Source organism: Patagioenas fasciata, chromosome 13 (assembly GCF_037038585.1).
Source record: "Patagioenas fasciata isolate bPatFas1 chromosome 13, bPatFas1.hap1, whole genome shotgun sequence".
NCBI classification, from domain to species: Eukaryota; Metazoa; Chordata; class Aves; order Columbiformes; family Columbidae; genus Patagioenas; species Patagioenas fasciata.
This window is the reverse complement of record NC_092532.1, coordinates 11,020,652-11,037,739: the sequence shown is the minus strand read 5'-3', so window position 1 is coordinate 11,037,739 and position 17,088 is coordinate 11,020,652.

The following is a 17,088-nucleotide window of genomic DNA, read 5'->3' as shown; positions in this document are numbered from 1 at the left end:
TTCCACTGATTTAAAGTTCCTCATGTTGTGCAATTGATTTTTGAAAGAGAACAAATACATCAGCTTTGCACTGCACATTTACCAGTGTAACATTTTCATTCTGGAAAAAGGAACTTCATTAGCATGAAATTCAGGATCCCTGGAGGTGGAGACACATGTATTTCTAACATTTATGCCAGAAAGACAAACTGACACTCTCTATATTAATAAACATATTCTGAAACAACTGCAAAAAACCATGTTTACCTCGACCTCCCACTAACAGGTTATTTTTAGATTTCTTTTTTTTATTAAAAAAAAAAAAAAGACACAAAAAGCCCCCAAAATCTTTTAATCTAATCTTGGCTATATTTTTCCCCTTCAATGCCTAAGGGATACAAGATTATTTATAACAGGAAACCTTTGATTTCTGAGCTTTTATGTTTTTTCGCAGTGTTCCAACTTAGCAAAAAAAAAAAAAAGTGCATTGATTCTTAAGCAAAAAGCAAATTGCAGCATGAGCCCAGGGCTAATTCTCCCAGTTGCTGGAGCTACCTCCTGCTACCATGAGCAGAATTAGGTCCGTATAAAGGGTTTTGATAGTCCCACCCTTAACGCAACCTCAAGAGGATGCAAACACATCGGAGAGCAGCAACTTTTTCCGTGCCTTACGGGAACAGATGGGGGACAGCGGTGACAGACGTGTTAAGGACCCCCCTAGGCATTTGCCTTCCCGTTAGTGCGGCCAATATGAGGTTTGCGCATAGGTCAAGGCGGGGACTGAACATCCCCCTGACGACAGCACGGCTGGCAGGGCCTCCCCCGGTCTTCCCGAGGTGGGTGGAAAGTTTCCCACTGACTTCAGAGGTTGGAATTAGGGCCATGAGAAGCATGTGGATGGCACTAACCCATTTTTTCCACATTGCACAACATGTATGTATGTGACTGGAAGTGTAAAATCCAGCTCTGCTTCTTGGAGAGGAGCCTCATCTCATCGTTGTCCCATCTTCTCCAGCCCCATCCAACAGGAATAACTCTGGAATAATGGGAATAAGCACTGGAATAATTCTCTTTTAGACCTACCAGTCTTCTTTTTAAGATGATCTTACTCCACTTCTTTGCCCACCAAGATGTCCTCACTTCTTATACCTTTAGCTAAACATGCCCAGTCCCAAGAGAAGCCACTGCCTTTGAGTGACAGATGTCAGACAGAGTGGCCACAGGGCTTTGATCGTGTTCGGTGATTTATGCAAACACAGGTACACTCATACAAATTGTTATTGTATTATTTTCAGTAAAACTATCCCTACAGGACACAATCCAATGGAAAAACTGCTGCTGACGAAATTTCAGCTGGATGGGACCCATTCAATGGAAACAATTTCAGGATTAGTTGTATTATCATCTCCCTGTGGTTTGCTTTTAAAGTTAAAAAAAAAAAAAGCCTTTTTACTGCCTTGACCCTTAAGAAGGTTCAGGATGTTTATTATGAGATATTAATTATATTTTCTTGGAAATTTCTGCTTTGGTTTGTGCAACAAAAGCAAAACCAGGGCAAGAAGCTGCTCTATGGATAAGATTTTATTACTAGGTCCTGTCACTTCCATCCACAGTTTCTTTCTAGTGATATAATATACATTGAACAACATGAATAAAATGGAATGGGAATATGTGTGTAAAGAGAGGGTTCAGCATCACAGTCTTAGTGATTACAGACCTGGAGAAGTTAAAAAAAAAAAAAATAATTCATGTGGTGATACATTTCCTGCAAGCTTCTATGCCCAGAAAAACAGGGAAGTTCCTTTGCACGTTTTAAAGAAATATATATATGCATATAAACTTAGGTCTTTGGAGATTGTAAAATGTCAATGTCAGCTTATGGGGGCTAAATCAGATTTTTGCACACAGAAGCTTTCCTTTTCCTGCATATGCAGGTTAAGTGAGATTTTAATAAAGGCATTTGATCAGACCCCATGTAACTTCAAGAGCTTCACATGATCCCTTTTAATCTCACCTTAATTATGGCTATGAAGAACGTGATAACGGTTTTTCTTTTGCGGGCAAGCTGAGAAAACCCATCTTGCTGCTGGCTTTGCCAGGTCCTTTTCCAGGCAGATGGGCTGAGCCTGGTGCCACATGTGGTCTGAAGTTGGTCCATCTCCTGCCTTCCTCACAGAGGTGATGAGGATGGACCCAGGAGGCTGCAGAGGTGACACTGCAGCGTATCCCTGGCTACACCAACCAAAATCCCATCTCTGACGCTATCACTCTTTTTCTGATTGTTTCTTCACCCCTATTCACACATTAAAAAAAAAAATCCAGTGGCTTCTTTCCACCACAACAGAAAAGGGAACCATCACGCATGTCCAGAAGAGAGCTCGCTGATGCAGGAGAAAAACTTGCTTGATCCAGTTGAATTAAAAAAATATATATGTATATTATTAGGACAGGAATTTACTCCTCAAGCCTGGATAAAGAGCTTTTCAGGTGGCAAAGAAAAGATGTGACAGAGGCTTTACAGGTGGTGATGTCATTTTCCCCAGTCTGTCAAACTTACAACCAGGGCAACTGCACGGACTGGTCCGCACATGGGTAGAGGTTTGATCCAGTCTGGTTTTCTCGTGTTTCAGAGGTGGTCAGCTATCAGCTAGGAATCCAAAACCACAGACTAAAAGTGATCTTCTAAGATTTATTCTAACTCACAGCAGTTAGAATAATAATAAAATTAAAAAGGCTGCACTGAGCTCTGGCAAAACCATTCCTTTTAAAAGTTTAATTCTTTTCTCTCCCCATGGAAAATGATGGTTCCTCCTGCCTTTTCTCTGCTTTTAATCCCAGCAATGCTGCATTTATTCTAGTTGACCATGTACTTACCTTCTCCTCACCCTCCCTCTTGCACCAGAGCATTAATGAATGAGAACATTTTTCTTACTTTCAGAGGTATTGCAAAAGGTTTCAAAGTAAATTCTCCGGAAGCCCAACAAGAGCCCATGCTTCCCGCTGTAGCCTGTTCGTGGCAAGGAACCCAGTGAGGAGAAATCACCGTGACCCTATCCCTCCCCAGGAAAAATAAATAAGTTTTCTCCCATCTGAGCTGCAATTCTGCGTGGAACAATTTAAGCCTTTCCTGTCGCCTCTGGGCACTGAGGTTGGTAATTGAAATCCTGAGGAACAGAATTGGCCAGAAAAAACCCAAGAAACTGTCATCCTTTTGCATCTACTTTACTTTTGGATTATTTAACTGGCCAGTTGATCTTTGCTTTTCATTAATATTTAATCTTTTCGCCCTTCCTCCTGAGCAGGACAAGGTGCTCTGGATGTTACTCTTTGGAACCAGGAATGGAAGCTTCAATCCACCATGTCTCTGTTGAGCTGATTCCAAACCCAGCCTGGAGAGCTTGCTTTGGGGCGATTAGTGAAACCATCTGGCTTTCTGGGATGCTGAAAGTGCTCAACCTTTCAACCAGAAATCTCTGATCGCAGCCAGCTCTAACAGAAGGCTTTCCAGTGTGATGCCTGCCTATAAAAATATTAGATGGACCTGGGTAACCTCATGCAACTCCAAAGCTGGTTCTGCTTTGACAGCCCAGAAGACCTTCAGAAGTGCCTTCCAACCTAAATTATTCTGTTCTTTGCCATAGGAGTCTCAGTGTTCGTAAGATGATAAAGCCCAGAGGCAGGCTCAGATTTGCAATGGTCCAGGCCAAAACAGAGTCAATATGTTGCAAAAAACTATTTACAAGTGAACCTTGAATCAGAAAAGTGGGGAGATGGAGTCTGTGGGGAACCATCTATCTGGACTCTAGAAATCTGGAGGCATTGAGGTCCAAACCTCCAGCACCCACATGTTTTCTAGAGTCCTTCCAAACACCCCTCATGCCTGAAAGGAACCAAAAATCCCTTCAAAGGACACCCACGTCTAAACACAAGAGGCTGGCAGGTACCAGCAGGGCTCCAGTAAATTCTTACAGACCTCCTGGTTTATTTACGAGGCGTCTTAGGCACTATAAACAGCTTTATTTTGTGTGTGTGAGTTGTACCAGGAAAGGAGCAGTGGAGCGGGACAAAAGCAAGGAAACTTGGCTTCAGAAAACACCCAAACACGTCAAAATGAAGAAACTACAGTGCCTGGAGCTCCCCCTTGGAGAGAACCGGGCTCCCCAGCATGTCAGGGCTGGAAACAAAAAGTGTCATTACCATCCATTGTTATTTACCTTAGATTCCTGCTGATGCTACAAAAGGCTCCTCATGCCCCTACTCGAGGTCACCCTGACATAAACGTCTAAGGAACATAAGCCAGTGATATCCCAATTAAAACTAGCTGGAAAGTATTCAACACACACTTTTCCCCCTTTCCAAAAGAACAAGGTCTTGACAAACCAAAGGTATTTGGGAGAAGTCATTTGCTTTCCTGGGCATGGATTTTTATTGAGATTTTTTCCCCTTCTTTTTATTGATGGAGAAAAATGAGATGTCCAGATAATTCCTACAGCACAGTTTCTCTGTCTTTTGGCTTTATCCATCCTTTATTTTCATTTTTAACCAGTCTGGGGCTGATTTTTTATTTATTTATTTATTTTTTTTTTAAGAGTGAAAGCATCCCTCAAAAATACAAGCAACAAAATAGGAATAAAAGAAAAAGCCTGTGGGTATGAGCAAACTAGAAAGCTCAACTGGCATCAAAAGATGCTTTGAGGTCCAGCCTATGGGTTCATCTGCAGTTTGCACACACAAGAAGATACTCTAACCCAAACATTTACATGTTCTCCAATCTGTGTGCTCTGTTTTACCCTTGGAGCAAGAAACAACCCTTGTTGACACCTGTGCATATCTACAGACATCCCAGCCCTTGAACTGCTCTTAATTAGGGTGTAGTCAACTTTTTAATGAATAATGTCAGTGGCAGAAGATATCCAGTTTGTCATAGCACATCACAGGAAACTTGGGAGGAAAAAAACTAAATTTAAAAAAACAATAATCAAGATGTACTGGATAGAGAGAGCTTATTTTGGCCTTCCCAGCTTTCTTTTCTAGTTCTGAAGTTCCTTGTTTTACTGCCTTAGACTCTAAGAGCTTTGATGCCATTTTAGGAAAAAAAAAAACCACCACCAAACTATATACGCACATTTTAAAAAATATGAGAAGACTATCATCTTGCTGCACTGTATATTCTACCCCGATGAGCACTTCAACAAATGTAAATAAAAACAGCTTTTCCTCTTCTGACTTGTCCCATGAAGCTTTAGTTGGGCCTCTACATAATCCATGGGATTTCTGAAGCTTTTACTTTTAACGGAGTAATTTGTACGGCTGCTCGAAATGCTTCCAAATGCGCGGTAACTTAATTTTGGTGTGCTCCCAACCACCTAATTTAAGCCATGGAATAAAATAATTTGGCTTAGGTGATTTTTAATTTCTTTCCTCCTCCTCTTATTTTTTTAGTCAAAAGAAATCTTCTGGGTCACATATCTAGGGGATTATTCTGAACAGCCCTTTGGAAAGGGTACACGCTGGAAATCCTGTATAGCAATGGAGAGTTGTCACATGTGTAGAGCTCGGTTGGACCAAATGCCAGAGGGTTAAGTACACACGGGGGGAAAAAAATAAAAAAATCAAATTACTTGTGATTCTTCTCTTGCTGCAGCATCCCTTTTGGAACGACGTTATGAGGAAAATAAGATTTCGCCCCCGAGAAACATGAGCAACAATATGCAAAAAGCTTTCCCCACAACAGACACAATCTCTTTGGGAACAGCAGCCTGAGAACAAGAAATGGCTTTTCTCCTTTTCACATCGATGTGGCCAACAATCGAGATCTGTGTGTTGTAATTGTTCGGTGCAATAACACACAGATTGAAGTTTGGGTTTCGCGGTATCTGGCTTGGCATGTCAACCTGATGTGGATCAAAGGCTACATGGTAGAATTAAGCAAATATAATCAGTGTAATGTGATTCATTCTTGTCCTGCTGAGCAGATGTTTGAACAGATGTCAGGTAAAAAAAATGTGCTGGGGAGTTAGTGCATTATTTTAAATTAGTGCATTTAAGAGAAGGGAGTATCTTTATTAATCCCATTTAAGGTGAAAGCAAGTATTTATGGCTTTGGTTACTAGGAAATTATCCTCCCTTTGCCTTTTAGCAGCCAGCAATCACTGGTTCCCCTATCAGAAACATGACAGGGCTGGTGGGTACTAAGATTCTTGCCTATCAAAATACCCATCACCTTGGGAAGCAACTTTTAACACACTAAGTAAAAAGAAGAATAAAATTTGAGTCATTGCTAGTCTGTTTTCTGGGGAAAATATTCAGTTTGGATTGTATTACACATTGGCTATAATTATATTGATGGGAGCTTCTGTACTGTGGTTTGTTTGTTTGTTTGTTTCTGTCTTGTTTCCCCCTACCCCCCCCAGCATTTCTAAACTCTAAAATTGAGGCAGTCCTACTATGCATCTGATTAGTCACATAATTATAGTAACTGGATGGAAATCTGGTAATTATTGAAGCAACGGGAAGCTAAACACTCATTTAATTGTTTATCTGCAGACTTAGTAGCCACCCAGACATTCCACCACCCAATTTAAAGTCCATGGGCATGACTGGAGCAGAACCTGAGCCTCCACACTTTGCTTAGCCAAGACAATTTCTGCAGTTTAAAAGTTGTGCCTCCTCTGTTAATCAAAACTCTACAAACCCTAAAAAAGAACTTGTAGCAAATAAAGAGCTCCTTGGAACTGTGCCTGGAGATGACTAACCCATCTCAAATTCTAGATATTTTGAAGAAAATCGCCTGGCCAGCCAGAGAAGTAGTGCAGGGCAGGTTGGTGGAGCTGGGAAGTGAGTTTCTTACATGTTAAATGAGATTCTTGTTTGGTTATATTTTACATTTTAAACAGCTGACGGGAAAACTTCAGGTTATGGGTGGCCTTTGCTTACGAGTTCTATTGGTCAGAGTGCCGATGTACTCCAGTAACTCCTTTAAAAAGGAGAACACACCAAAACAAATAAATTGGAAAGTCTGGGGTGACTTTGCGCCCCCACTCAGCATTTTTGTATCACAAAGGAACATCAAGCCGTTCATCCTTGAGGGTCATTAATTTCTTGAGGGTTCCTGGATGGTTTCCCTATGAATCTCTATGGAGACGATTCTTTTTATAACTATCTCACATCACTAGGGAAAGTTTCTCCAGCCAGCACATTCACTCAGCCACCAATGACTCCTGGCGTTTACCCTGTGATGTGGCTTTGTTAACTTTGTCTGGCTACAAAGAGGCACCCACATAAGGTCATTCTTTGCAGGAACAAACAATTCCACAGCCATATAATATTAAGGCATCAACACTTGGAAAGCCATGCTTCAACAAAGTTGATTTACTACTCATTACCCTTCACATTAATTTGGATGTTTTTCTCCCATTTTATTCTCTATCCCTGTTTTCTTTGCCATCAGAATATATTAAACCTCTGTCCGCTGCACACAGAAGTTCACATTTTGGAAACCTTTCAACTAGTGAACACAGATGTGAACCTGAAACACAAACCTGTGGTCTTCTTACAAGGGTGCGAATCCTGCTTTGGCTACAGGGCTTGTGAGTTCAACCAGAAGAGTCTGTAACAGGAGGCAGCACCAGTTTGACGGCTGAAACGCTTCCTAATTCACATTTCCTCTGCTACCGACTCACTTGGTGACCCTCATGCTGTCACTTAACCTCCACATGCACCCAGTCCCTTTCCATTCATTTATTCCACCTATTCCAGAGTCTGATCCTATAGTCAAACTGGCTAGATATTGGATCCAGATCCAAAAGCTCCTACCTGGGCTCATTTCCAGCAGTATATTTGTAAAAGGGCTTTGCTGAAGAAACCTTTCAAAGAGAGGCTGGAGAAACAAATGCCCCCACCTTGCTGTATTTTGGAGCAATCTGAAATGATCCCTCCTGTTATCTGGTCACTGACTTCTATCCTGCAAGTCCCATGACTTGTATCATAACACTGCTGGTTGATGTGGACCACAGTGATTATTTTAATTTTTCAAAACCAAAAGAGACAGAAAAGAAACGCTCCAGGCAAAATCCTTACCCACAAAGTACTCTAGCCCTAAAGGTGTGATGAAAGCATAATCCTGCACATAACCCTTAGTTCTGCTGCCTAAAATAATACTCCAGGATGCTGGCAGGGGAATACTATGCTTCCTGTGAGTGTTTCAGTTCACATTCTCCCAAAAATAACACAGCGACTGTTAACACCTGCACTTTTCAACGTTTCCTTGCTAACAACAAGGAGATTAATGGGTTCCATTCAAAAAGACCTTTTTGACCTCATTTATGATGTTGAGAAACTCAGGAAATTGCTTGCTAATCCAAACCTTGATAATCCCAGTTTTCTTTTAAAAAAAAAAAAAAAAAAGCTACTTGAAGTATATGGCAGGAGAGTTGTTTTATCAAGGTGGGACAGGATCCACAGGGTGTCAACAGTGGTGGATCTCTGCATGAAACAGAGCTGAAGAACAGGCTGGGGATGCAGAAATAGAGGTTTCCCAGCCTTCCCAGTGCTGCTGACCATATGCACAGCTTCATTTGATCAAGATTCAGCTCCCATTTTGGAAGGCCTGCAAAAAAAATGGGAGTCCGGGGGGATTCCAGCAGGTCTCCAGGGTTTCCAGTGCTCTCTGGCAGGATCAAACCAGGCTGATTATACAGATGGATCACCAAGGGACCAGAGATTCCTGATCCAGCAGCTCCTGATGGCTCAATGCCACAGCAGCTGGGGAACTGGCAGGAGAAGCAGGAGCTGCAGGTTGGCCACTGCTGGACTAGTTCAATCAGGCAGATGGCATCACTTCACGCAGGACCTCAGCCTGTGATTTCCAGAGGAAGTTTTCTTCCAGTTTTTCATATACAGTTCCAGCCTTCTGCTTTCAATATTTCAAATAACTGGAGTTTTTTTTTTCTTTTTTTTAATTGTAAACAGAAAATAGACCCAAACTACAAGAGGCTGCCAAAGAGGTCCAGTCCTGAGCAAACAGCCTTCTCCAACCCTTGCGAAGTACAAGTCTAGCAGCACCTTTACCTTTCTCTGCTTAAAGCAGCATTCATCCAGTTGCTCAAACGACACCTCAATTTATAAGCTTTGCTAAACACACACACACAAGCCAGGAGAAGTGTGGAGGTCACGATCTGTGAAACTCCTCCACAACAGGAGGGAAAAGAAAAACAAAACCCACTCCCTGGGTTCAGCACAGGATGGTCGGGAACATCAGGGTGGCAGCTGTTCACTTGTCACTTTCTAAAGGACATGCCGAGGATGCTCATAGAGAAGGACCAGCTTCAAATAAGGGAGGTTTGTACAGAACAGAGTCACTTCTATCCTCTCTGATATTTTTCTGCAATCCTGTGGCTCATCAGCAAATCAAGATCAGCCACCAATTAACCTAGAGGTGTACAGCTAATTAGACACATGCCTCTCCAGGGAAGGAGATGGGTATTTCCCATTGGCTGGAGGTAGATATCAGGGTGCTGAGCTGTAATATCCTCCTTTTCCCCAGCAAAAAGCAAGTTGTTTCTATAAGATAGAGAAAACTGGTTTCTTCTGAAAATCCTTAGTGGGGAAGGTTGTTGAAAAGGGACAAGGCAAAGAGCAGCAGGCAGATGCAATGGCTCAGACTTACTTGAGTAAAGCTGTTAGGGAATTACTGTATCGCTGCACCATCAGGGAAGAACAACACATCCAGAGGATGAACTCCAGCACAAAGAGGTCCTAAAACTTCAAGTTTCCAAACCTAGGCAATACAGTCTTTTTCTCTGATGTCTTTGCTTTCAATCCCATCACCTTAAAGGACCATTTCACATCCCTGTCTCACCTCCAAACTCCATTCAGCCCAACTAGCAGTCTTAATAAAGCTTAAAAATTATTTTCTCCCACTCAACATGAGGCTCAAAATCATCAGGTGTGCAAGCAGGAAATAACAATGTACCACCATTGTAGAAACTTTTACAAATTGTACTGATTGAGTTGTTTTGCAGATACCAAGCAGGTGGAGAGAGGGAAACCAATGTGGTCATTTTAATCCATTTGCTCAATAGGAAGTTTTCAGGCAGTTTCGAACAATTGGGGCTGAGAAAGTACAGCTGATGTTGTGTGTGTACGAAGCGACTCACAGCAGAAATGTAGAGAGGTCAGATCACTGAGGGCCAAGAGCTGGAGCCCATTGTTTGGGAGGCTGAGGTCCCCATGGACCTGCAGGAAGCACAGGGCAAAGCTGAGGTTCCCCTTGCCAAAATTTCTGCAAATATTTTCCCAAGGCACACTCTTGCAAAGTAGAAAAAGGGGTATTGCAAACACGTCAATAGACACAGGAGAAAAAATATTTTCCAACAATGAAATGTGTATATGTTTTCCAAATGATGATATTGTGCATAATATAGAGGTCTTGGTAGGGTCATCTGATGGGGGTCCGATCCTGTCAGAGATTCTAATGTCTGTGCAAAGGTGGTCTCCATGGGTATAAGCATCTTCAAATCTATCTAATGGAAGATTTCAGCTGGGAAACTTTGCAATTCATGCATTTTCAGAAGAGTGAGAGGGATTTTATTTCACTTGGTTGTACCATCCCCCCATATACCACTTTCTGGATTGGCCAGATTGAAATGCAGAGAAATTTGGACAAAAGTGTGTGTGGACTTTGCTGTGTTCATCTGATAGTTGTTTTCTCTCAAGAAAAAGTTGAACAACAAGCCCTTTAAAGCTCATCCTCAAGTCACTGTCTTATGCCTTTTTTCCATGTTGTTCAGTCATTCTGTGTTTCCAGGGTTAGCTTTATGTGGGGTAAGTGAGCAGACTACAGAAACATTTATCAACAGGTATTTGAAAAGCTTTTATTGGGCTTTGGACTTAAGCTGCTGTAAGTAATTGTTGGACCTGCTGACTTGTCAGTGTTTTTATCTGACCATTCTCCAAAAGAAAAGGCCTCAGTTCTCTTAAAACATGAGCTACATGCCTCTGTCACAGCAAATAATACTGAATGTGGTTAGAAAGCTTGAAATAGTCTTTCAGGATAAGACTTCTTAATGTTTTTCAGGTTCCCACCATAAGACCATCAGAAAATTCATGTGTACAACTCCCTCAGTTGTGATATCACCAGGTTTCTTCAATTCCAGTGGTTAATAGTTGCAATAGCATAAATTTCTCAGTTAAATGGTAAACTGGTGGATATGAAAAATGTGGAAAAGAAAAAAGTCTAGAAAATAGTGCAGGAAGTTAATTTTGAGCAGAAAAAGCAAAGTTAGCACTTTCATCCTAGAAGGATATCAAATAAAGAAATCCTATGTCCAGGCTCCCTGTTTATGAGAGAGGGAACAGGATCCTAGGAGGGAGTGGAAGGATAGGAAAGTGCTGTAAGAAAAATTAAAGGATAACATCATAAAACCTGCACATGAGGTTTTCTTCAGTGTGATTGCCTGGTATACGCACTTACTGCCTTCTATCTCAATAACAGTGCTTTCCCAAAGCTGAGCACGTGTTTTCGTTCAGGCTCCAGAGCCAGCTGCAAAGTCACCAGCAAAGCATATCATGATCTCAGACCCTGCACAAGCCTGTGTTTCAGCATAACATACAAGAATTTGTGCTTCACTGAACTGCAGTAAATATCGTTCAAAATTGAAAAAAGATGGGGAGAAACCACCACATTTCAAAAGCTGGAAATACTTTGCCCTTCAAGAGCAATGAACAAAATATGAAGAGAGATGTAGAGGCTGGACCAATACATTACTTCAACTTTATGTAAGTTTTTGAAGTGTGGAACAATCCAACATTGATTTGAGAGTCTCAGGTTTCCCTTCATAAGAAGAAGATGATTACATTCGAGGAAATCTTCATATTTTGATGGTCCTAATCTTGCATTTACTCCAACTGATATTAATTGCGTAGCCTGAAGATTATTGCAGGTACAGGAGTAATTTCTAAAGAGTACGAGGACAGTGAACCATCTTAAATTTGGTATCTAAAACCTTTTTCCAATGGTGAGAAAAGTAGCATATGAAAATCTCCCTCAAAAGTTATATCCTGATAAATCACTGGGAAACACACTGAATTGAATGATGGATTCCTGATTTAACCCAGGATAGAAGGATTAGGCTCAGGTAGCTCAAAATCCAACAAGTCTTTCTGAGACGGGTGGAAAAAAAAGGCAAAACACTGATGGGTTTCAAATGCAAGAAGGGCCAGACTGCAGCAATAGCTCCACCCTACCATGAGTAATTAAATACCTTTCAGTTATTCTAAGAAATGAGATAGTTGATTCAGAGATCACATTCCACTTGCAATCCACACAGGAGAGAGAAATTTTTCCTTTGCTCATCCAGCCTCCTCTCTGGGCTTCTTGTTTTCTACATTGCCTGGATGCCAAGCCAAACATATTCCAAGGAACAGGAGGGATTTAAAAAAACCTGCCCTGGTTTCAAGCAGAATAACCATAAAGCTGTTCCTAGACATGCACAGATCATTTTGTGCTAATCAGAGAGTAAACTCCTCTGCAAAATATTATTCATGGGACTGAACATCTGCCAACTGCAAAAAACATTTTCTTAGCTTGTGGATAAACAGTTGCACAGTATCTGCTTAAGACAGAAAGGCCTCCACCACCTCCCAGCATTAATGTAATTTCACACTTTACCAAATAAAATGCCCAGAGGTTCCCAAGCTGCATGCAGGGAAATTGCAGCAAATTAAAACACGCAGCAATTCAGTTTTGTCTAAACTGCTCTGGTCTTTGTTTCAATTTCTTTGCCCGATTTGAACTGAGTTTCTGAATTAGGAACAGTGAATCTGGGATATTTTTTTTTTTTTTTTTTGAGACACAGTTATAGAGGAGAGTGTTATTTAGAGAGCACAGGGCAGGGAAAGAGGCTGAGCAAGGTCAACAGAAAAAAAAATTCACCAAGTAGGAATAAAATACGGAGACAGAGTAAACCCAAGAGACACCAGATTAATCCTGTCTGCACCCACCTGCCATCTCATGTTTGGATCTAAGACACAAGGGCCAGCGACTTCAGACCAGAAATGGAGCCTTTGAAGAAATGTGAATGTTCACACTCGGTATCAGGAGTAATTCAATTTCTACCACCACATAGATGAGTTTTTGACCCAGCACTCGATGAACAAGGTCACATTGCCTTTTCAAAAAGCTAATTAATATCTTACCAGCCACAAAGAAAGGAAGTAAAAACTCTGCCTTGGACACAAAGGACTTTATTCAGCCAGAACCCCAACACAAGTCATTGGTTGATTCTCCAGTTTTAGCTCAGCACTCGCCTCCCCATGAAGCTGAGCATGGTTCCTCTTGCTGCACTGACCCTGGAAGAGGAGCCCAAAATCCTTCCCCAACTTTACTAAGACCCTGTGCAAACCCAAAGCTGTGAGTCAGATCTGAGCACCATCACATTTCAGGGCTGCTGGAATGAGACCTTTTAATCCCTGTCCATCCCAGAGATAAGGAACATCTTGAAGGTCTGCTGGACATATTCCAGCCCATTTTTCATACTGCTTTTGACATTTCAATGAGTTAGACACCTCAAGCCTTAGAACATTTAATTATAGCTCATGCCATCATTTACCTTGTCCACTAAGCCTTTGATTATATTAGGCAAGAATGAAAGTTTCATCTATATTATCCAGTTATTCCTAGCATGGTCCTGAGGCTGAAAATAAAACTAAAATTAGCTAGAAAGAGATGATATTTTTCTTCAAGACAGCTGAAGGAAGTATGAAAACTGCTGTCCAGGATATCCGGAACTTGGCTGGTTCTTTTCTCTTCCCTGATTTTGCTCACCAAATGATTTTTGTTTATTTTAATAAAAGTCTGTTCCTCTTTGACAGGTGTCCTATAGGCAGAAAATGTGTCTTGGCTAGAGACACAGGAGGGAATTAGTTCTGGGTTTCTTCTAGGGAGTAGTGGGAGTTTTCTGCTAAGGGTCTGTGCACGGGCAGCAATATTCCTTTCTACGTTTAACATAATGTGGTGCATTCAGGAACAGAACTTCAGGAGTGATAAAACTATCAAGAATTGAAAGACTACAATAAAAACGGAAGTGACCTTGCCATGGCAGATTAAATAGGACCTTCGGAACTGTGAATTAACCTGAAAACAAAAGTGAGGTTTGCAAAGGTTTGGCAACTTTGGAAAGCAGCTTTGCACAATCAAAAGTCTCAACTAAAAACCCAAGAGAGACCAGGAGTGGTATAAGGCTATTGCCCCCACTTGTCCTTAAACCCAGCTTACATGCTCATGTAAGTCTACAATGAAATCCAAGCCCTAAAAAAAACCCACAGAGACAAGCCCAAGGGCCAACAGAAGGGAAGAGTTATGGGTAACACACCATAGGAACAGAAGAACAGGACCACAGCAGCAGTGGAAGAAATCATTGTAGTGTTTAACTGTACCTACAGTATTTTGACACTAGGTTGCCATCACTGAAATAATTTCTGATTTTGCTGCCTGTTACTGCAATGTCATCCAAGCCACTTTATCATTATACAGAAACTCAATGCTTAATCCTCCTTTTAAAGGAAAAAATCTTAACAGGAGTTAATGTTTCCTAAATGGTAAAAGCCAATGAGCCAGAATTGTTTCTTTTTTTTCCACAGAGAAAACTCAGGGAAGAAACAGCAGAGAAATAAATCAGCAAGGGCTGGGAAAGGGTATCAGATTAATAACACGAGTAAAGGGAGGACAGAGAGTAGCCGTACACATCCTCCGCATAAGCGTAGCCCACAAAACTCAATATAACAAAGCACCAAGAGTCATGCTTAACTTTAAACATGTGGCCCACTCAGTCAGTTGCTTAATCACACTAATGAACACAAACGGTCTATTAAATACAAGTGCCCTAGAAGCAACACTGCCAGCTGAACAGACCCCTTTGCACTCAGAAGTAGGGGTCAATCAGCATTTCCAAGAAGTTTTGTAACAGACAATTCAAACCTTGTGTAGAGATACCAGAATCCTCTATGAAAATGTTTGTACCTTTTTTGTCATCTTCACTGTCAAGCTGCCTGCTTGGAAGCCTTGTTTTGAAAGCAAATGAGGAAAAAGAACTTTGTTAAACAGATTTTGCAAATAACAGGTTTCATTGATTTGAGGAATGAAACAAATTTGAATTTCAACTGGCAACACTTTTCGTAGGTCCCTGGTGCTGCAGAACTAAGACTTTTCATGAGCCTTTCTAATTGGGGTGGTGACTAATAGGCGATGTGCTTTATTTTTTCTAACAAAGTTTCTTTTACCACTACAAACTGCATAGAACATAAAACTCAGAGGAGCTGTCACCAATTTATGTGAAGATCTACTCCCTGGGACCCACCAGCCTACATCATGGTCGCCTTTGGAGCCTAAGATATCAGAAGGAAATTCTTTAATGTGGAAGGGAAGTTTTAGGGATAGATGAAATGAGTGAACCAGAGCTCAGCCAGCCTTTTAAAGTGTCTTTAGCATATTTTAGCAAGAGTTTTCATGCTATCCAATGTGCATCAAGTCATCCTCTTGGCCTGGCGAGCATCCAGGCAGTGGTTCCCCCTCTTCCCTCCACAAATAGAGAAAAGAGAAGGAGTTAGAGAGTGACATGGCAAATCTCCAGTCCTCTCTAAATATATTTTACTAATATGGCAATTAATATCATGAACCAGTGCCTACTTCATAAAAGCAAATTCAATATGTCCGTAAGAATGTAGAACACAAGTGATTTAAAAACTACTATTTCTTGGACAAGGGCATACTTAAAAAGCATGATCTCGTAAATCTGTGGTTTCTTCGCATTTTTAGGCTGTGTATATGAGCACTCCCACACCAGATAACAGGACATGTAACATTCTTAACTCCATGAACCCCAGTCACATGACAGTAATTACTGAAGACCTTGAAACAAAAAGACTAATAAATTCAGCATTAAGAGCACAGCTCCTGTTCAGTTACTCATAGTACAAGGCTGAATTTGGCCAGAGCCCCTGTCTGGAATGGTCTTATCCTTTAAAACATCTTGATTTTTCAAGATGATGATCATTTGTATACTTCAGTCTAGATGTTGAGCAAAAGACAGTCCACCCAAGTGTCTTTGAAGAGTCCAAAGCATCTAACCCAGCTGGTGCTGGCTGTTAATTCCCTTGGCATCCTCAGAAACTCAGCAGCAGCAGCTTTGGGAGGGAGGAATTACAATGAAATCCAGCTCAGTGGTGTTTTGCTAGGCAAATATAGAGGTTCTTTAAAACACAGAGTATCCTAGACAGACTTAAGAAATATGGGATCACTTATGTCCTAGGGAAGATGGACCACACGTATTCTGGTGATGGGAAAACTGCTTGAAATAAGGAAGCTTGCAAATTGGTCATAAAGAGGTAACAAGCACACAAAAGAAGAGAGAACAGTAGAAACAGGAGTATTCACCACCAGGAGCAGCAGATGAGAAGCACCCACAGTTTAGCATCATCCCAAATCAAACTCCTACAGACAAATGAAAACTTTGTACAAAAACTTCCACAGCCTCCTCTTTCCAGAGCCATCAACAGAAATTACTAAAAAGGAAGACAAAATATATTCTTCCCTTCGCTGTGGGTCTCTCCTTCAATCCCTGGTGTGGTCTGTTCATGCCTGGTGTTGTGACTCATTAGCAGAACAGAGCACAGCTTGCCCCAATTTCCACCCTTCTGCCAGCTCTTTGAAGGAGATAATAGGTCCCACCGCTTGGCCAGGGCAAATTGGCACCTCTCCATTCTGTGAGAGATTTACATATGTGTTTTTAAAAATAAAGCAGTCATTAAAATGCTGCTTCACTCTGATAATTGCAATTATCCCATTCTTTCAGTGGCCCATTGTAAACAGAGAGTTCAGTGTCTTGTCTTTCGCTCCAGCAATGGAGTCATCTCTATCCCAGGACTTCCTCTTTGGCAACAGGCGATCCCATCTGAATCACCACCCAGCTCTTGCTTCATCCCATGGACTCTGATGGTCTGATAACATTTATTCAGGACTGCGAGCAACTAAAACCAAGATGACACATTAAAACAACCTCAATTGAGAATCCATGTTTAAATGATTATTTAGAGCTGATTGGGAAATGGAAT